General features: G+C 36.4%; 1 protein-coding gene across 20 annotated transcripts in view; it reads right to left on the minus strand.

Annotated features, from left to right (window-relative positions):
- LOC106882312 (uncharacterized) overlaps positions 1-21,432 on the minus strand; it is a 206,134-nt gene extending 184,702 nt beyond the window's left edge. For all 20 annotated transcript variants that reach the window (XM_089345471.1, XM_089345467.1, XM_089345464.1 and 17 more), the window contains exon 1: positions 21,283-21,432. The gene's annotated coding sequence lies outside the window, so the exon portion shown is untranslated. The remainder of the gene's footprint in view (positions 1-21,282) is intronic.
- Positions 21,433-21,936: the final 504 nt, after the last annotated feature.

Here is a 21,936-nt window from a genome sequence, read left to right on the forward strand (position 1 = left end):
TCTTCTTCTTCTTCTTCTACTTCTTCTTCTTCTTCTTCTTCTTCTTCTTCTTCTTCTTCTTCTTCTTCTTCTTCTTCTTCTTCTTCTTCTTCTTCTTCTTCTTCTTCTTCGTATTTATTAGGTAGTATGATTTCTTTGTATTTGTCAGCTTCCTTAAATACTGAAAACAGTTTTTTGTTTTGCTCGTGTTTTGTGGCTATTTGTATTAGTTTTCCTTTTTTCTGATGTCGGTATTTTTGCAGTCCTATGGTGGTTATTTTATAATGGGATTCCAGCTGTATAAAACCCCTACCACCTTCTGTATGTTGTATATATGGCCTTTCTATGTCAGATTTTGGGTGGTGCATCCTAGATCCTGTCATTAATTATCCTGTTTTCCTATTTTAGATAGTTCGTTTAGAGCCAGTTAACGATATTGTATCTGTAAATTATAATTATAACTGGGAAGGCTAAAAGGTTAATACCTATTATCTTGTTTCAACATTGAGCTCTGTTATTAGTATTGATCTAACTCGTCTATCGTACTCTTTCTTTATTTTGTTCTTCATTTGTTTGTGTTGTATCCTATCTAGTTCATTGATTCCTAAATATATGTACGGATGACTTTCGTCATGTTCTCTTATTTCATTGGGTTTATCTAGTGTGATGTTGCTTTGCACGTTTTCCTAATCCGAATTTCATATCTATTTCCTTGGTAAATCCATGTACTGTATGTAGTAGTGTTTCTATCTCTTTATCATTTCTAGCGTATAATTTTAAGTCATCCATATATATAAGGTGGCAGACTGCTTTGCCGTAACATTTGTATCCGCATCCAGTTCTATTTAGCAATTCAGTTAAAGGTGTGAGTGCCAGGAAGAACAGGAGTGGAGAGAGCGTGTCTCCCTGGAATATTCCTCTTCTAATGGGGATGGCTTTCGTTTTCACGAGTCCCTCTTTTGTTAGGAGCTGTAGCACTGTCTGCCATTTATTCATAGAGTGCCTTATGTATTTTATGATAATTGGTGCCACCTTGTTTATGGCTAGTGTTTCCAGAATCCACGTGTGGGGAACACTGTCGAAAGCCTTTCGGTAGTCGATCCAGGCCATATTGAGGCCTTTCTTCTTTCTGCGGCTGTCTTCAGTTATGGCTTTATTGATCATTAATCGATCTTTACAGCCATATGAGCCCTTTCAGCATCCCTTCTGCTCTTCTGGAAACAGGTTGTTATTTTACAGGTGCTTACTCAATCTCTGTGAAATTATTGCAGTAAAGGCTTTGTAGATCGTAGGGGGACAGGTTATAGGTCTGTAGTCTTGTGATTTCTCCGTTTCCGTGGATTTGGGAATTAAGATGGTTTTCCCTTTCGTGAGCCATTCAGGCATTGTCTCTGGCTAAGCTAGTATGTTGTTAAAGTTTTCAGCCAGCTTTTTATGCATTCCTGTCAGGTATTTTAACCAGAAATTGGGGATCTTGTCGTGTCCAGGTGCCTTCCAGTTGCTTAGACTTTTCAGTGCCTGGGTGACGTCTTCAGTTGTTATAGGGGTCCAGAGTTGCTCAGGTGCTAAGTGTGTTGTTTTAATGGTCCTTTTCTGGGGTTTTTGCTTCACCGACCATATTTGTTTCCAAAATTCTTCCACTTCTTCTGCTGTTGGTGCTGCAGTAATATCTATTTTATTTTTACCCAGTTCTTGGTAGATTTTTTTGGGGTTGGATTTGAACTGTTTTCTTTGTTCAAAGAAACGTTGGCGTTTCTCATACCGGCGGATCCTTTGTGCTTTGGCAAGGATATTTTGCTTTAGCTTTGTTTTGCCTCAGGTAAGTCTTTTTCTATAATGCTGTATTTGTACAGTATTTTTGTTTTCTTCTTGTTACTTAGTTGTGTTGATTCTCTACTAATTTCATTGAGAATCAATAGATCTTTTCTCTTTTTTTAATTTTGTCTTGGATATTATTTATCCACAATGTTTGTGTGGGTGGTGGACCTCCTGTTCGGATGGATTTGAGGGAGTATCCTGCTCAGTGATATTGACAGTTGTTTCTGTGGATGTTAGTTCCGTGGCGGCCAGGTTTATGCTATTTATTATTGATGTTGTTTTATTGTCTATTTTGATTTTTGGGAGATATAATCTGTGGTCCATTCTAAGATCTGTTGCCTTCAGTTCTTTGATTATTCTCATTTTTATAGTATCATAATCATTAGGTTTCCCTTCGTTATTCGCAGGTTTTAGATTTGTATCGCCTTCCTTTTCATTCATATGTTTGTCTATGGTGTTCTGGATTGGTGCTTTTTGTACACTACTATACATCTCTACGGTCTGGGTTTGTTGTATTTTGTTTACTTCGTTTTTGCCGGAAATGTTACGTTTGTCCTCGTGTTTTGCTACCTCAGTGTTTATATTATTATTTGGCATTGCTGTGTGACTACTATCTAGATTTTCCTGATGTATTTTTTCCTTTCAATTGTTCTATTTCTATTTTTGATATTTTTTTGGCTTTTAGAATATATCTTCTTATGTTAGCTAGTTCATTGTTTTATCGAGGTCTATATTTACATTATTTTTCTTCCATATTTTATATGTATGTGTTGTTGCGTTTTCGTTTTTTGGGTAGAGCACTGCTGTGAAATAGGCGTGTAAGATCGGAATGTGTTCCTCACGTGTCCATTTATGCCGTTTTGGTTTTGTTTGCGGGACATGAGGAACAACGTCCGGCCCTTTATTTTGACCATCATCATTTTTGCAGGGTACCGGTCCGTTCATTTCTGTTGTCAGATTGTTTTGCACGTGCACGTCTTCGTACTTTTTGCATAACAAGTTTAAAGTACGCACTTCTCGGTTGTTATTCTTGGGTGGAATAATACCGGTACTATTTAATGTATTTGTAATTTTTTTGTACATGGTGTTTTGGGCCGGAGATGGTCTGGTGTTGATGTACCAAGCGTGTTAACGTGTGCTGTGCGAGCAGTGGAGATGATATCCAGTTAAAATACATCATCATATTTGGAAAAATATAAATAATTTTCAATGAGTATTACTTATTGGGATATAGTCCAACCCTTTGTCAGCTATGTTTGGCTACATGCGGTGTTTTTATTTCCGATGCTTTTGGATAAATTTCGGAGCAGTGATTTATCTTTCTCACATGTTAAACGTCCCCCGGTACTTATTATTATTATTATTATTATTATTATTGTTCAGTAGTTTTATTTTTATAACGTGCTTTCACTTCACTACCGAGCGCAGCTCTGTGCGCCTTGGGTATGTGCTGTGGTTTGCTGTGGTGCTCTTATGTTTACAGTATCGAAAGTGTTTTGCGTAGAATGTGTGCAGTACCCAGTAGTGCAATTTTCTGTATGTTATATATATATATATATATATATATATATATATATATATATTTGTAAGTCCTGGTGTTTTGTTATGTATTTTTCTGAATATTTTTTTTTATTATACTTAAGGCACCTACTATGATAGGAATTGTTTCTGTTTTCAGATTCCATCTTCGAGTTAGTTCTATTTCCAGGTCTTTGTATTTTGAAAGTTTCTCCATTTCTTTTTGGGAAATGTTGGCATCTGCTGGTATTGATGCATCAATTAGAAAACATTATTTTCCTTCTTGATCTTTGACAACTATATCTGGTCTATTAGTCTTAATTTCTCTATCTGTGTATCTGTGTGTATTGGCATATCCCAGAGTATGGTTGCTTTCTCGTTTTCTGTGACCTTTTCTGGCGTGTGTTTATACCATCTTTTTTCTGTTGTTCTTTCATAGTGTTGGCATAGCTTCCAGTGTATATAGGTCCCAGCTCTGTCGTGTCTGTGAATATATTCCTTCTTAGCCAGGACTGGGCAGCCAGAGATAATATGATTTATTGTTTCTTGTCCATCTCCAGATATTCTACAGTTACTTGTTATATTTCTTTTCATTATGTGTTTTTGGTAATTTCTGGTGGGGAGGCTTTGGTCTTGTGCAGCAATTAAAAATCTTCAGTCTCTGCATTAAGTCCTGAGCTTCTCAGCCATTGCTGGGATTTTTCTCTGTCTATTTCTTTCGCATTTAGTTTAGCCCAGTATTTACCATGTAGGGGCTTTTCTTGCCATCGTTTTATCATGGTTCGTTGCTGTTCTAGTTTTAGTTTGGATTTCATTTGTTTTATAGCTTTTGTTGTTTCTTCTTCTTCTTCTTCGTATTTGTTAGGTAGATTGATTTCTTGTTTGTATTTGTCAGCTTCCTTAAATACTGAAAACAGCTTTTTGTTTTTCTCGTGTTTTGTGGCTATTTGTATTAGTTTCCCTTGGTTTTGGAGTAGGTATTTTTACAGTCCTATGGTGGTTATTTTATAATAGTTTTCTAGCTGTATAAGACCCCTGCCACCTTCTGTGCGTTGTATATATAGCCTTTCTATGTCAGATTTTGGGTGGTGCATCCTATATCCTGTCATTATTTTTCTTGTTTTCCTGTCTATTTTACATAGTTCGTTTAGTGTCCAGTTAAGGATGTTGTAGCTATAGCTTATAACTGAGACAGCTAAAGTGTTGATACCCATTATCTTGTTTTTAGCATTAAGCTCTGTTTTTAGTATTGATCTAACTCGTCTATAGTACTCTTTCTTTATTTTTTCTTTCATTTGTGTATGTTGTATCCTATCTAGTTCATTGACTCCTAAATACTCGTATGGTTGGCTTTCGTCTAGATCTCTTATTTCATTGGCTTTATCTAGTGTTATATTGCTGCTTTTAACTAATTTACCTCTTTTCAGGGTTGCTTTGGCACATTTTTGTAATCCGAATTTCATATCTATTTCCTTGGTAAAGCTGTGTACTGTCTGTAGTAGTTTTTCTAGCTCTTAGTCGTTTTTAGCATATAATTTTAGGTCATCCATATATAGAAGGTGGCTGACTGTTTTTCCGTAGCATTTGTAACCGCATCCAGTTCTATTTAGCAATTCTGTTAAAGGTGTGAGTGCCAGGCAGAACAGGAGTGGAGAGAGCGTGTCTCCCTGGAATATTCCTCTTCTAATGGGGATGGCTTTCGTTTTCACAAGTCCCTCTTTTGTTTGGAGCTGTAGCACTGTTTGCCATTTGTTCATTGAGTGCCATATGTATTTTATAATAATTGGTGCCACCTTGTTTATGGCTAGCGTTTCCAGAATCCACGTGTGGGGAACACTGTCGAAGGCCTTTTGGTAGTCCACCCAGGCCATACTGAGGCCTTTCTTCTTTCTGCGGCTGTCTTCAGTTATGGCTTTATTGATCAATAATTGATCTTTACAGCCGTATGAGCCCTTGCAGCATTCCTTCTGCTCTTCTGGAAACAGGTTGTTATTTTCCAGGTGTTTACTCAATCTCTGCGATATTATTGCAGTAAAGGCTTTGTAGATCGTAGGGAGACAGGTTATAGGTCTATAGTATTGTGGTTTCACCGTTTCCGTGGATTTGGGGATTAAGATGGTTTTTCCTTTTGTGAGCCATTCAGGCATTGTCTCTGGCTCTGCTAGTATGTTAAAATTTTCTGCCAGCTTTTTATGCATTCCTGGCAGGTGTTTTAACCAGAAATTGGGGATCTTGTCGTGTCCAGGTGCCTTCCAGTTGCTTAGACTTTGCAGTGTCTGGGTGACGTCTTCAGTTGTTATAGGGGCCCAGAGTTGCTCAGGTGCTAAGTTCGTTGTTTTAATGGTCCTTTTCTGGGGTTGTTGCCTCACCGACCATATTTGTTTCCAGAATTTCTCTAGTTCTTCTGCTGTTGGTGCTGCAGTAATGTCTATTTTATTTTTACCCAGTTCTTGGTAGAGTTTTTTGGGGTTGGATTTGAACTGTTTGTTTTGTTCAAAGAAACGTTGGCGTTTCTCATACCGGCGGATCCTTTGTACTTTGGCAAGGATGTCTTGCTTTAGTTTTTCTTTTGCCTCAGGTAAGTCTTTTTCTATAATGCTGTATTTGTACAGTATTTTTGTTTTCTTCTTGTTACTTAGTTGTGTTGATTGTTTACTAATTTCATTGAGAATCGATAAATCTTTTCTTTTTTTTCAATTTTGTTCTGGATGTTTTTTATCCACAAGGTCTGTTTGGGTGGTAGAACTCCTGTTCGGATGGGTTTGAGTGAGTATCCTGCTTCTTTTGTGTCTGCAGTGGCTGCCGCATATATTATGACGTTTAGCTCAGTGATATTGCCTGTTGTTTCTGTGGTTGTTAGTTCCGTGACGGCCAGGTGTATGCTATTTATTATTGATGTTGTTTTATTGTTTATTTTGATTTTTGGGAGATATAATCTGTGGTCCATTCTAAGATCTGTTGTCTTCAGTTCTTTGGTTATTCTCATTTTCATAGTATCGTAATTATTAGGTTTCCCTTCGTTATTCCCAGGCTTTAGATTTGTTTTGCCTTCCTTTTCATTGATATGTTTGTCTGTGGTGTTCTGAATTGGTGCTTTTTGTACACTATTATACATCTCTACGGTCTGGGTTTGTTGTTTTTTGTTTACTTCGTTTTTGTCGGAAATGTTACGTATGTCCTCGTGTTTTGCTATCTCAGTGTTTATATTATTATTTGGCATTGCTGTGTGACTACTATCTAGATTTTCCTGATGTATTTTTCCTTTCAATTGTTCTATTTCTATTTTTGATATTTTTTTGGCTTTTAGAATATATCTTCTTATGTTAGCTAGTTTGTTAGGGTTCATTGTTTTATCGAGGTCTATATTTACATTATTTTTCTTCCATATTTTATATGTATGTGTTGTTGCGTTTTCGTTTTTGGGGTAGAGCACTGCTGTGAAATAGGTGTGTAGGATCGAAATGTATTCCTCACGTGTCCATTTATGCCGTTTTGGTTTTGTTTGCGGTCCTTTATTTTGACGGTCATCGTTTTCGTAGAGTACCGGTTCGTTTATTTCTGTTGTCAGATTGTTTTGCACGTTCAGATCTTCGTATTTTTTTCGTAACAAGCTTACAGTACGCACTTCTCGGTTGTTATTCTTGGGTGTAATAATACCGGTGGTATTTAATCTGTTTGTAATTTTTTATTATTAATAATATTATTATTATTATTATTATTATTATTGTTGTTGTTATTATTATTATTATTATTATTATTATTATTATTATTATTGTTATTATTATTATTATCATTATTATTATTATTATTAATTATTATTATTATTATTATTATTATTATTGTTATTGTTGTTATTATTATTATTATTATTATTATTATTATTATTTATTATTATTATTATTATTATTATTATTTATTATTATTATTATTATTATTATTTATTATTATTATTATTATTATTATTATTATTATTATTATTATTTATATTATTATCATTATTATTATTATTATTATTATTTATTTTTATTATTATTATTATTTTATGTTTGACTTTTGTTTTGCATTTGTACAAGTTGTACCCTAACCCTAACCCTAACCCTAACCTTAACCCTAACCCTAACCCAGAGACCTCAAGAGACAACAAGTTAGAAGTTCATGTAGGTGTTATTCCTAGAGTACCATATATTTGGATTTGTACAGTTTTGTTCAAGTGAATGTTTAAGAAACCATAAGAAAATTATGTTTGCTTTAAAATTTGAGATCACATAGACAGTATTTTACGTAGGATATGGGCAGTTCCCATGAGCATTATCTTTTGAACTTCAGCCATTTTGGGGTTTCCTGGTATCTGAGCTAGGTAGTAATCAACCCGTTTCGCTGTCATTCCCAGGGCACCTATGACAATAGGTATTGTTTTCGTCTTCAAATTCCACATTTTGCTAATTTCTATTTCAAGATCTTTATATTTGCTCAGATTTTGGTAGGTCTTGACAGATACGTTTATATCGATTGTGACAGTCATATCAATGAGGAGGCATGATTTTTGTCTGAAGTCTTTCAGTATGATGTCTGGACTATTTGCATCTCTCTTTCTGTCAGTTTGAATGGTGAAGTTCCAGAGCAGTGAGATGTTATCATTTTCAAGTACTGGGGGTGGTTTGTGTTCCCACCAGTCTTTATCATGGGGCAAGTCCAGGTTTTTGCAAATTACCCAATGAATTTATTGTGCGGCTCTATCATGCTTGTTGAGATACTATGTAGGCGCAAGCAGACTGCACATGGAGACAACATGATCGATGGTCTCATTTTGTTGTTGGCATATACGACATAATGGGGAGCTGCCGTTCTTTAATATGTTGGCCTGGTAGTTCTTTGTAGGTAGGCATTGATCTTGGGCTGCTATGATAAACCCCTCTGTTTCTGATTTCAGGCCAGAGGCCATTAATCATTAGTGGGTAAGGGCTTTGTCAATATCTGCATTATTCGCTCTCTTTGGTTATTTGCCATTGAGAGGTTTTCCATGCCATTTTTCAGTCATAATATCTAAGGCAGCAATTTTTGCACGGGTTTTCAAGCGCTTAGCTTTTTCTGCAGGTGTTTCTAGTTCGTCTAATTCTTGAGTTTGTTGCAATTGGAATTCACTTAGATAGTCCTTTGCCTGTTTTGTTACTGAGTAAGATGCTTTCTTGCTTTCATGTTTTAAGACAAGTTTTAGCATCCAGTCCTCAGAGTTTTTCAGATAGGTGTCTAGGCCAATTGTGGCTACCTTCATTGATAATGCCAGCTGTAGAAGTCATCGGCCTCCCTCTTTTCTTGGTAGATAAAGACGTTCTATATCTGCCTTAGGGTGGTGCATTCTATGCATTGTCAACAGTTTTCGTATTTTTCTGTCAACATTACATATTTCAGTAATTGACCAGTTAACGATGTTGAAACTGTAAGTCACGACTGGTATGGCTAGAGCATTGATCGCTTCGATCCTGTTTCTCGCGTTCAGCTCTGTCTTCAGTATTGCTCTCACTCTGCGATAACATTCTCTTCTGATCCTTTCCCTCATCAGTGAGTGCTTGATATTGTCCCCTTCAATTACCCCTAGGTATTTGTAGCTCTCCGCTGGTTCTAACTCTTTTATGACATTTCTAACTCTTTTATGACATTTTATCACATTAGATGTATTTGTCATTTTTCCTTTGATAAAGGTAGCTTTTGCACATTTATCAAGGCCAAATTGCATCCTGATGTCATCACTGAATTGTTTAACAATCGCTAGTAGGCCTTTGAGTTGTTGGTCATTTTTTGCAGAGAGTTTTAAATCATCCATGTAAATGAGATGATTTATATTTTTATCAAATATTTTATAACCATATTGTACATCATTGAACAATTTTGAGAGCGGTATTAGGGCTAGACAGAAGAGGAGTGGTGATAGTGAGTCACCCTGGAAAATGCCACATGAAATTCTTACATCTCCAGCATTTAGAAATTCATTGTCATTGTTCAACATCAGTGTGGTTCTCCATGATCCCATACTTACAGATAAAAAGTTTCGCAGAGTAGGAGCTATTTTATACATTTCCAGACATTTCCTAATCCAGCTATGTGGTAGGCTATCAAATGCCTTTTTATAGTCTATCCAGGCTATTGACAAGTTTTTGTGTCGCTTGTGACAATCTTCTAAGATCATCTTATTGATGAGTAGCTGATCTTTACAACCATAAGATCCACGTTTACACCCCTTTTGCGCATTAGGGAATATGCTACTTTCTATTAAAAAACTATAGGTGTACTCGGTTAGGACAGATGTTAGCGTCTTGTACATTGTTGTTAAGCAGGTTATGGGGCGCTAATATTTTGGTTCGTTTGTTTCCTCATTTTTTGGAAGCAGGAATGTTAAACCATTAACTAGCCAAGAGGGCATCAAACTAGGATTTTGCAAAACATCGTTGTAAAGTTTTGTAAGCAGTTCATGGCTTTCTGGGAAGGCATTCAACCAGAAGTTAGGAATGTTATCCTTTCCTAGAGACTTCCATTTGCTTGACCTCCTGAGAGCAGATCTTATATCTTCTACCTTGACCCCCTCCCACTTTTGCTCCTCTAAGGAGTCTAGGTCTGTAGATATTGTTCAATCCAAGGGGCCTTTTCATTGTGTGTTTTATCTTCTGCCCAGATTTTATTCCAAAATTCTTGCACTTCTTCTATTGATGGGACAGACTTTATTGTTACTGGTGTTTTCCCTATCTTCCTGTAGAAATTTTTGGGGTTATTTTTGAACATGTTATTATCTCGGAAGATTCTAACACGCTTTTCATACCTTGTTATGCGGGCAGCTTTAGCACATACCTTATTATTATTATTATTATTATTATTATTATTATTATTATTATTATTATTATTATTATTATTATTATTATCATCATCATCGTTATTATTATATACTCTTGACTGTATTGTACTATTTTACTTGTTTCAGTCATTTGACTGTGGCCATGCCGGAGCACCGCCTTTATTCGAGCAAACTGACCCCAGGACTTATTCTTTGTAAGCCTAGTACTTATTTTATGGGTTCCTTTTGCATAACCGGTAAGTTACAGGGACGTAAAGACACCAGCATCGGTTGTGAAGTGATGTTGGGGGATAAACACAGACACACAAACACACACACACATATACATATATATGCACATATATACGACGGGCTTCTTTCAGTGTCCTTCTAGCAAATCCACTCACAAGGCTTTGGTCGGCCCAAGGCTAGAGTTGAAGACACTTGCCCAGCTTCTAACGCGGAGATGTACAACAGTGTCAGCTGCTCACTACCAGTGAACTGAGGTAACACCTTTTATTTTCCGAGTAACTTCCGGAGTATTCGAGCGGTTCCAATCTCTGATGTTTTTTGCAACTGCTCTACCTTTATTGCAGCCCTATTTGTTCCACGTACTTCTCGAGACTTTTGCTCACTGTTCCCAGGGCTCCGACAATTATTGGTACTGTTGCTACCTTTTTCATAGACCACAACTGCTTAACTTCCCAAGCTAACCTGTCATATCAGTCGAATTTTCTTTCTTCCTTATCGCATACTTTGTTGTCATCTGGGCATGCTATGTCTATGATCCAGCATAGTTTGTCTACTTTCTCATTTAAGACTTCGGCTTCCTATTCTCAATCGCATGGTCGCACTGTATCACAAAATCCCACAGGATCTTTGAATTTCTATTTTCGACAATGCGTTATGGTTTGTGGTCGCACCAACGTTTGCTCTGTCAAGTCCATACTTGCTACGAAGTGTCCAATGGACAAGCCAGGCTATATTGTCGATGCGTCTCTTATGTTGCTTCTGGGTCAGTGGCGTACATTGTCTCGTAATAAGCCATACGATTTCACCGTTTTGTCCACAGATTCTACACTTAACACTTTCTGATGTGCTGACTATTCTGCATTATATGTAGCGTGTTCTTAGTGCTTGCACTTGGTTAGCACAGATTAGAGCCTCCCTTTCCGCTTTTAAATCACTTTTAGTCATCCACAGCCATCTTTTTTCTCTGTCTTATCTTCAACATCCCTATGAAACTGACCATGCATTCTTTTCTTGACCCACCTATTTTCAGTTTCGTTCGTTTTCAATTTCTTGCACATTGCTTTATCTTTGCAATCTTTCATCCTACACAAGCCTGACCTCCTTACCTCTAGTAATAGCGGTTCTGTGGCATTTTTACACACAATGTTATATGTTGTTTTCTTCTGCTCTAATGTTGTATTCGCATCCAATAAGTCCTCTTCCCCCTCTTTTTCTTGTCTGTGTCACTTTCTGGGTGGAGTGTCCCATATCTAGTTGGCAACTTCTTTGTCTTTCTTTCTAAGCTATTTGGTTCGTCTGCCGTCCATGCGATAACCCCTGCTCCATAACTAAGGAGTGAAACCGCCCAGCTGTTGATTGCTTTAATCTTATTCTGTTTGTTTAATTTCGATTTAAGGATCATTCTCAATCTGCGCAAAAACTCCACCTTAAATTTGTGTGTCATTTCTTTCTCCATCAATTTCCCAATTTTCAAAATACCTATCGCTCGCCTCTTTTATATGCTTCATAATCTTCCCTGGCGGTATTGTTAGTCCGTCCATACATTTGACTTTACCTCTCTTCAAGACTAACACGCCACACTTTCTCAGTCTGAACTCCGTTCTGATATCAGCGCTGAAAGTATACAGCGTATCAACGAGGGAACTCACTTGGGTTTCATATTTACCACAAAGTTTGAGGTCATCCATGAATAACAGATGGTTGTCTTTTTGTTGGCAACTGTTGAATACATATCCAGCTTTTGCTTTCCTCAGGATCAGTGTTAGTGGTATCAAGCAGAGTACAAAGATCAGCGGGGAGAGGCAATTCCCTTGGAAGATGCTTCTCCTAATTTCTACTTTCCCTAAACTTCTTCCGTATGCTATCAGGTCCGTCCTCTAACAAGCTATACTTTTTCCAAGCAATCGCTCAACATTTGATGCAATACCAAATAGGTTGATACAGTCCATAATCCAAGAATGTGGGATCATATCGTACGCCTTACGATAGTCCATCCATGACATGGCTAATTTAGTTTTCTTTTTCTTGCAGTGTCTAAGTACAGTTTTGTCTATCAGGAGTTGATCTTTGCTTCATCTGCACTTACATTTGCAACCCTTCTGGAAATGTAGCAGGACTCCATTTTTCTCAATGTTCGTACATTGACTCTGTGAGTATTTGAGTCAATAACTTCCACATAAATGGCAAACAGGTTATCGACCTGTAATTGTCTACCGTATTGCCTTTTTCCGATGTTTTTCAAGCGCAGAACAGGCCTACGCAATGTGAACCACTCTGGTGTTACTTGGTCGGCATTCAACAAGGTGTTGAGTTGCGCAGCTATTCGTGCATGACATTCACCGATTCTTTTGATCAAGAAGCCTTGACTCCATCTGGTCCCGGGGCAATTGCTCATTCTTTTGCCCATTTCATTCACTTCTCTAAATGAAATGATAAGTTCTGTCTGTTTTGGACAGACTACTGTTTGTTTCAGTTCATGCAACCATTCAGTATCTTTGACTTTGCCCCAAATCTCACTGCAGAACCTTCGACTTTCATTATTATCTGGCATCAACATTTCATCTATATACTCTCCATTTAGTTCTTTATAGAATCATTTCTGATCTACTCTGAATAATCTATTCTGGTAGTAACTCATCATTCTTTGGTCGTATCTTACCATCTCTTCTTTCTTTGCAACGAGGCGTTGTTTCAGTTCCTCCATTACCACTTTCAGGCACTTTCTTTCAGTATTATACTTCCTTCTCATCACCCTGTATTTTTGTTCACTCTTATGCTCCTCTTTTTCTTTTCGGTCTAACAGACAGATTCTCTTCGAGAACATGTCTAACTCTGCCTGTATTCTTCTTTTCCACCATGGATCTTTTCTTTTGTCACTTCCATTATGTTTCTTTTTCTTGACATCAACACTCACATTTCCTGCTACAGCAATACTTGCTACCTTGATCAAAATATTTGTTTCTGTGATGTTGCTTAATCTGATGTATTTCAGAATTTCATTGACATTTTTCGTTTCTTGATTCAATTTCCATCGATCAACCATTTTAAGGCTGCAAATAATGTCGCTATCGTTTTCCTGTAGTCTTGCCTTTATTCCGTCGTAGATTGTCTTTTTTTCATCTGTCATATTGTCATTACTTATATTGTTAGATCATCTATATGTGTCTCATCTAGTAAACTACCACTGCTCCTTTCCTGGGCTGTCGATATCCAGAAAGGGACCACCACACACGGCGAAGATGGAACAAGCAGACAGATGCAGTGGTCATGGAGTGTTTCTACCTGAGCAGCCCGGTAGATAAGAATGGTGCTCAAATTAGGGGTTACTGACGACGTATCTATGATCATTGGGGAGAAAAGGGATTGCTTCAACATAACGGAAGAGAGACTGTGACCAAGCACGAGCAATAAGAAAAAAAATAGTTGGTTCACAGAGGTAGAGCACGAATCTATGAATAGACGGGTCTTGGAAAATAGCAGCAGAGATAACGATGAAAATCATCATTATTATTATTATTATTATTATTATTATTCAGTAGTTTTATTTTTATAACGTGCTTTCACTTCACTACCGAGCGCAGCTCTGTGCGCCTTGGGTATGTGCTGTGGTTTGCTGTGGTGCTCTTATGTTTACTGTATTGAAAGTGTTTTGCGTAGAATGTGTGCAGTACCCAGTAGTGCAATTTTCTGTATGTTATATATATTTGTAAGTCCTGGTGTTTTTGTTATGTATTTGTCTGAATATTTTTTTATTATACCTAAGGCACCTACTATGATAGGAATTGTTTCTGTTTTTAGATTCCACATTCGAGTTATCTCTATTTCCAGGTCTTTGTATTTTGAAAGTTTTTCCATTTCTTTTAGAGAAACGTTGTCATCTGCTGGTATTGAAACATCAATTAGAAGGCATTTTTTTCCTTCATGATCTTTGACAACTATATCTGGTCTATTTGCCTTAATTTCTCTATCTGTGTGTATTGGCATATCCCAGAGTATGGTTGCTTTCTCGTTTTCTGTGACCTTTTCTGGCGTGTGTTTATACCACCTTTTTTCTGTTGCTATTCCATAATGTTGGCATAGCTTCCAGTGTATATAGGTCCCAGCTCTGTCGTGTCTGTGAATATATTCCTTCTTAGCCAGGACTGGGCAGCCAGAGATAATATGATTTATTGTTTCTTGTCGATCTCCACATATTCTACAGTTACTCGTTATATTTCTTTTCATTATGTGTTTTTGGTAATTTCTGGTGGGGAGGCTTTGGTCTTGTGCAGCAATTAAAAATCCTTCAGTCTCTGCTTTGAGTCCTGAGCTTCTCAGCCATTGCTGGGATTTTTCTCTGTCTATTTCTTTCGCATTTAGTTTAGCCCAGTATTTACCATGTAGGGGCTTTTCTTGCCATCGTTTTATCATGGTCCGTTGCTGTTCTAGTTTTAGTTTGGATTTCATTTGTTTTATAGCTTTTGTTGTTTCTTCTTCTTCTTCTTCGTATTTGTTAGGTAGATTGATTTCTTGTTTGCATTTGTCAGCTTCCTTAAATACTGAAAACAGTTTTTTGTTTTGCTCGTGTTTTGTGGCTATTTGTATTAGTTTCCCTTGGTTTTGGAGTAGGTATTTTTGCAGTCCTATGGTGGTTATTTTATAATAGTTTTCTAGCTGTATAAGACCCCTGCCACCTTCTGTGCGTTGTATATATAGCCTTTCTATGTCAGATTTTGGGTGGTGCATCCTATATCCTGTCATTATTTTTCTTGTTTTCCTGTCTATTTTACATAGTTCGTTTAGTGTCCAGTTAAGGATGTTGTAGCTGTAGCTTATAACTGGGACAGCTAAAGTGTTGATACCCATTATCTTGTTTTTAGCATTGAGCTCTGTTTTTAGTATTGATCTAACTCGTCTATAGTACTCTTTCTTTATTTTTTCTTTCATTTGTGTATGTTGTATCCTATCTAGTTCATTGACTCCTAAATACTTATATGATTGGCTTTCGTCTAGTTCTCTTATTTCATTGGCTTTATCTAGTGTTATATTATTATTATTATTATTATTATTATTATTATTATTATTATTATTATTATTATTATTATCATTATCATTATCATCATCATTATCATCATCATCATCATCATCATCATCATCATCATCATCATCATCATCATCATCATCATCATGTCTTCCACGGTCACTTTTATATCCGAAGAGTAGCCTGAATTTGGATTTAATTTCTTCTGTATCGTTTACTGTTGCTGTTGGTAGTGGTGGTCGTGGTGGTGGAGGTAGTCACGGATTTTCACGCCTTTCCTTGAGTGGAAGTATGTTTTATTGCTTTTGTATTTATCGTTGTTGTGGTGGGTGCTGCTACCGCCCTGTTTGTAATTACAGTAGATTTTGCATTGGAAGCAGCGATGCACAGCGAGTCATTTCACCACTGTGAATTTCACCACTGTGAATTTCACCACTGTGATGTAGAAAGTTTTGAGACTATCTATTTTGCCAAAGGTATAACATCTGCGTTTCCTACCCTTCACGACCACCGGCATCTTCCAAACAATCTCCGAAAGACAAAACGTTTGGTATGGAAACCACATCTTCTGGAACAACTAAAGCTTGGAATTCCATAACTTGTTTTTTTTTAAATTTTGATGGGGATTTGATTTCATGCTTATTATTTCCCCGTGCTTGTCCCTATGAGGAGGTACGTTTGTGACCCTCACTTTCGTTACAAAACGTTCCATATCTAAGGGTAGTATCGCGAACTAAGGTGCAGGTCGTTGTATCCATCCTACGCACATCCTCTTTATTGCTACGTATGGCCACCATGGTCCCCTGATGCATTCCTTGGGAGATATACACTACGGAACGCTATACATCTTCAATATATCTTTTCTATTTCGGTTGGGGAAGGGAATTGTAGCATCGTTTCTGTGCGATTGATGCTCTTATAGATTATTGTTATTCTATTGGTGCACATCATTATCTCTTCTGGGAATGCTATGGCCCCAGGGGGAACAATATTGTTCCTATGCTTTTTATGATATCCACTTTCTCTTCAAGTAAAAGGACGACCCCCCCCCCACTTTGTAACGTTCGCGAATGATGATTTTTTTATCTATGGTTTTTCATCGTTATTATTGTTGTTGGTGTTGTTGCTGCTACCCTTGTAGATTATGTTAGTGTTGTTCTCATTCATGTTATTGTTGTTGTTGTCTCAATTGTGGCTGCTGCTGTCGACGTTACAGTTGTAGTTATTGTTGTTGCTAAAGCTCTCAGCACCATTGTTGATATCCCTATCGCTGCTGCTGATGACACTATTATTGTTGCTGTTGTTTAGTTAGCGCTGCTGTTATTGTTGTAGTTCATACTAAAACTAGTGCTATCATTGTTGCCGTCGTCGTCGTCGTTGATGTTGCTTACTGTTTTGGCTTTCATTGTTTGTAGTTTCTTTTATACTTGCAATAGGAGAGACAACCGTCTCGTATGGCTGACTACTATGGTAGATCGCTTAAGTACGACGTAAGAGGTGAGGCGAATACATTTCCTTCTAAAACTATTCCTCTATTTAAATTCGTGGAAAAAGAAGTTAATAGAAGATAGGTATGGGAAAATTCTCGGAACGAGCTAATGGCAGTTTCGTCATTAGAATTGGGTTAATCTTCTTCAGTTGTAATCAATATAACAGTGGTTGACAGTATTGGAGAAGTTTCACAATCACAAGCCTGCCAAAGGACAGACCACCGATAGACTATATATACACAACTCATGTATAATTATTTCCGATGGATTCGTCATTGGAAACATTGAACAATTAATGATTTTCGCATACGTATACCGGCATTAATGTTCAACCTACACGAAAGTTTTTAATTGTGAAATGTATGCACCTAAAACGTTATATTTACATGTATGTGCACCTTGTTGACAAGCGTTTCTTACTAGCTTTGACGTCAAAATTTTGCCGTTTATCATTGTGCAATCCCCAAACCTTACAAATTTGAATACGAGTAAGTATATGTAATAAACATGTAAAAAGTATATCTATATATGTGCAAGAGAGATGAAATTCCACAAATGCGGATAATACGAAATGTGTTGAATACAATAGACTCCACAATCAGGTTTATACGACCAGAATGTACACACAAAAATGTGTACATTACAGCTTTTTATGCGTACATACATATACGTCTATATACATGTGTGTGTGTGTTTTTGTGTGCAAGTATACGTATGTGGATGTGTGTGGATATACAGGACCACATAATGACATAGACTGAAACAAAAATATGTACACTAACTCATGAATATACTAAAAAAATACTGACTATAGTTATGGAAATGTTATCGTTTTCCAATCAGCGACATTTGTTTTACGAAATGTGTTGTATTTATATTTTGGTCTACCATTGTACGGTGAATATTTGCATAATAAATGTATAAATTATATCACAGAAGTTCATGTTCAATACTACAGTTAGCTTAATAAATGTCAGTATTTTCATCATAAACATCAGTATCTATCCTCAAAAGGCAATTCACGACTAGACATTTAGTGAATATATGGTCCTTATGTAGGAGATGCCCTTGGTTTATGTGAGGGAAATCTGTCATTTTTGGTGTTCCTGATTTTTTATCCTATTTAGAAATACATAAAACTATTCCGTGTTAAATACGAAGTCTTGTACATATACTCCCACTCTGTTAAAAAACTAACCATAAGATATATTTATGAAAATAATAAAGAATGGTATCAAGGGGAACTGACTGCGATTATATTGAAAAAGTAGATTTGTTTCGCTACGTAACAAATAAAATCGTGAAATGAAAGTCCTTTCTTTTATACTGTTGCCAGTAAACATTTCTGTTGCAAAACGAAAATGGGTGCGCGTTTCTGTAATTGTTGCTCCTGTTCTATTTAGTAAACTCTTCAGGGGACTCGGGTTTCGTTCTCACATTATAATGCGCCAAACTTTCATCATTAGAATATGAGGTGGAATTGCACGTGGATTTTGTTCATTTAAAAACTCCACTGGAACATTTATAGCTCATATTCATTATATTGATTATCATGTTGATCATGATAATCCTCCTCCTCCTCCTCCTCCTCCTCCTCCTCTCCCTCCTCCTCCTCCTCCTCCTCCTCCTCCTCCTCTCCCTCCTCCTCCTCCTCCTCCTCCTCCTCATCATCATCATCATCATAGTCATTATTATCATCGTCATTAATATCTGCGCCCTCATCGCCGTCAACAGCATCCTCTTCCTCGTCGTCATCTTCAATGTCGTCATCGTCATCATCAGTTATCGAACCATTGCTGTTATGTTCGTTCGTTAGACCCGGTTATGAGCTGCAGAATGCCTTTGTTAAGTTTCAGTGTTTCACTAACATTCGTAACTCAACACAATCAGGTAGATTACCAATGTAAGTTATGTAAATCAAAGGAGGCAGTTTGTTCATTATTGCTAATGTTAACTGAATTTACAATAAATAAAGCTGACTAGATCATCGTGCAGTATTTTTCTTTATTAACATTGGTGAATCCTCGAATTACATTATCTGTCTGGAGAAAGTCATTTCCAAATATCAAAAGCTTTTCACTAAAAAGATGACCATTTTACATAATTTCCTTTAGAAGTTCGTCATTTATACGAAGTGTGTTAATTGATAAAGTAGTGCATTTATCAACAACGAACGGTCGGGTACCATTCAATTCTCAGTGCACAGTTGGTCATGCCTTAAGGAGACCAGCAGTTATTGTTATATAAGGAAGACTATCCTACCTCTCCTACATACAAAGTTCAGCAGTGTAAAGTTGTAAACGTAGTTTTCTCCAAGATCTACCAGATGCAACTGAAACGAATAAATGCTTCCTCACTGTCAATGGCATCAACTATTCTCTCAAACACAACTATCTGTCGGAAATTAAGTCTTTTGATTCCCTACATAACTTAAGATCGGTCCTCCAAAATATTCGTTTGAACATTAGATAGAAAATTAAGACCTGGGTCTGGTAGGCCTAATGTTGTACAACTAAAACCATGCAATCACAGTATCAAATCTAATCCCTGTATGAATTTGTAAAGGAAATTTAAAAGTAGATTCGCTCAAAGTCTTCAATGAATTATCTTCATCCAGCTGATACAGTTCAACAGGGTATTTAAGCATGTCAACTGCATACATCGAGGCATAGTTTCGCCTCAAGTGAGATGCATGAAACATCAATACCTGCAGATTCTTCTAGCGATCTCATTCACTTACCATCTTAACTAGGTAAAGTATGCTTTTCTGCTGCTTTCGATAATGCTTCAAATACTTCAAAATTTCCATTTATAGTTGGTAAATCGTTAATGTTTAAAGCTACTCGAATATAGAATAGTAATAGAGGAAGATGAAATCTGCCGGGCGGAGATAAGAAATCTTGGGCTGACAGAAGAAGAAGAACAACAACAGCACCAACAGGAACAATAATAACAACATGACTGCGAAGTTAGCTATAGTAAATATAGCCTCATATGTAGGTAATAGTGATGAAATTTTATAAAGAGCTGCTAAGAGTAGGAGATAGGGAAACCAAAAAGCCATAGGGGTTAAAAACCTTTAAAAAATGATGCAAGATTATCTGACTGGCAAGAGAAGGCTTTGCACGGTAGATTTCCAAAGGTAATGGTATAAAAAATAATAATGAGACATAGCTGTGGTTTCAGAAAGGAAGGCTAAGAAGGGAAACAGAAATTTTGCTAGTAAAAGCACAAGGTCTGACATTGAGGATTATTTGGATAAAAACCAGGATAGACGAAAATCAGATAGATTCTCTTGGTAGGTTATGGAAAACAATGGGGAACGAGCTACACATGATAACCTGGGTAGAATAATCCAGTGGGAGATATGTAGATAGCTAGAATTTGATCATATTGGATAAGTGATATGAACATAAATCTAGTAAAGTGCTAGAAATAAGATGTTGTGGGATTTTAATATTCAGGCTGAGAGATTAATAGAATCTACATGGCCTCATTTAGTAGTAGTAGACGAAGAGAACTTAAAATTTAATTTACAAACCCGAATGATGAGAAAATCAGTATGAAAATTATACGGAATAGAGCAAAGTACCATGACCTAGCCATTCAGTAACAGAGTCTAGGAAATGTGAGGATAAAACGTATCCCTGTAGTTGTAGCTGCATTAGGAACCATCCCTAAAGGTTTCACAAAGAAATTGAGGAACTAGACATAAAACCTACTTTAGCGTAGCTCCTGGAAACTGAGTTATAAGGGACAGCTAGGATACTTAAGAATGTTTTTGCCATATAAGCTTACTTGTTCTAACCCGATGTTAGGAAGTTTTCTTGTTCTAGTCTAATCTGTTGTGCGTAAATGTAATAATAGCCCTTTCTACTAAATACACAAGGGCTGCTTTTTTTTTTTTTGGGTGGTGGTAACTAGTCGATTACATCGACCCCAGTAAATAGTTGATACTTATTTCATTGATTCCAAAAGGATGAAATGCAAAGTAACCACGGCTTTATATAGTAATAATAATTCTTTCTACTATAAGCACAAGACTTGACATTTGAAAGGAGGGGACTAGTCGATTACATTGACCCCAGTACTCAAGTATTACTTAATTTATCGAACTCAAAAGGATCAAAGACAACGTCGACCTCGGAGGAATTTGAACTCAAGTAACTAGTAATAATAATAATAATAATAATAATAATAATAATAATAATAATAATAATAATAATGAGAATCCTTTCTACTAAATGTACAAAGCCTGAAATGTCTGTCTGGGCTGAGGATATATCAATATGTCAATCGTAATACAAGACATCTATTTTCATTGCTACATCAAAATTGTGACATATGACAAGAACGGTGTGAGTAAAGAATTAGAGACTTACCTGAGAAGAAAGGCAATATTCAGCTGGTCATATATTTTATATTAAGCTCTGATGATGTGCTTTCGTTTCTTTTATCAAAAATTAAGAAATGTAAGTTAATGTATCTATATATAAGCCAACGTCAACCAGGATCTAACTTTTTTCAACCAATCAAACGTACTAAGCATTTTTTATGAGTCGTATATATTTTCTATTGCCTTTCTCAATAGCTTCCACCTCTAACCACATCTCTTTTGACACAATGTCTTATTTGCTTCTATTCATATATATATATAGGTAAATGTGTTGTTGAAAATACACTTAAATTTCAAAAGCTCGTAAATGTTTAAACTACATTTATTCACATATATACCAAACTAGTTTCAACAATATATTTTGTTTATCAACGGTAAAAGTTTAAAATTATAAAGACATTCGTTAAAAGTCTCAATGTTAAGAAATCAAAATGTTTCAATGTTGACAAATTAAATGTTTTAATGTTGACAAATTAAAATGTTTCAATGTTGATAAATTATCATGTTCAAAACAGAAGGTGTACGTTTGAAATGAAAACTGTATATGAATTTGTTAGAATATACAAGTTTCTTTAATTTCAGTGGTGGTCGACAAGTCACACTGGAAAAAACGAATGTGAGAATGAAAATATTAAAAATG

This window comes from Octopus bimaculoides, chromosome 29 (assembly GCF_046866305.1).
Source record: "Octopus bimaculoides isolate indiv1 chromosome 29, ASM4686630v1, whole genome shotgun sequence".
NCBI classification, from domain to species: Eukaryota; Metazoa; Mollusca; class Cephalopoda; order Octopoda; family Octopodidae; genus Octopus; species Octopus bimaculoides.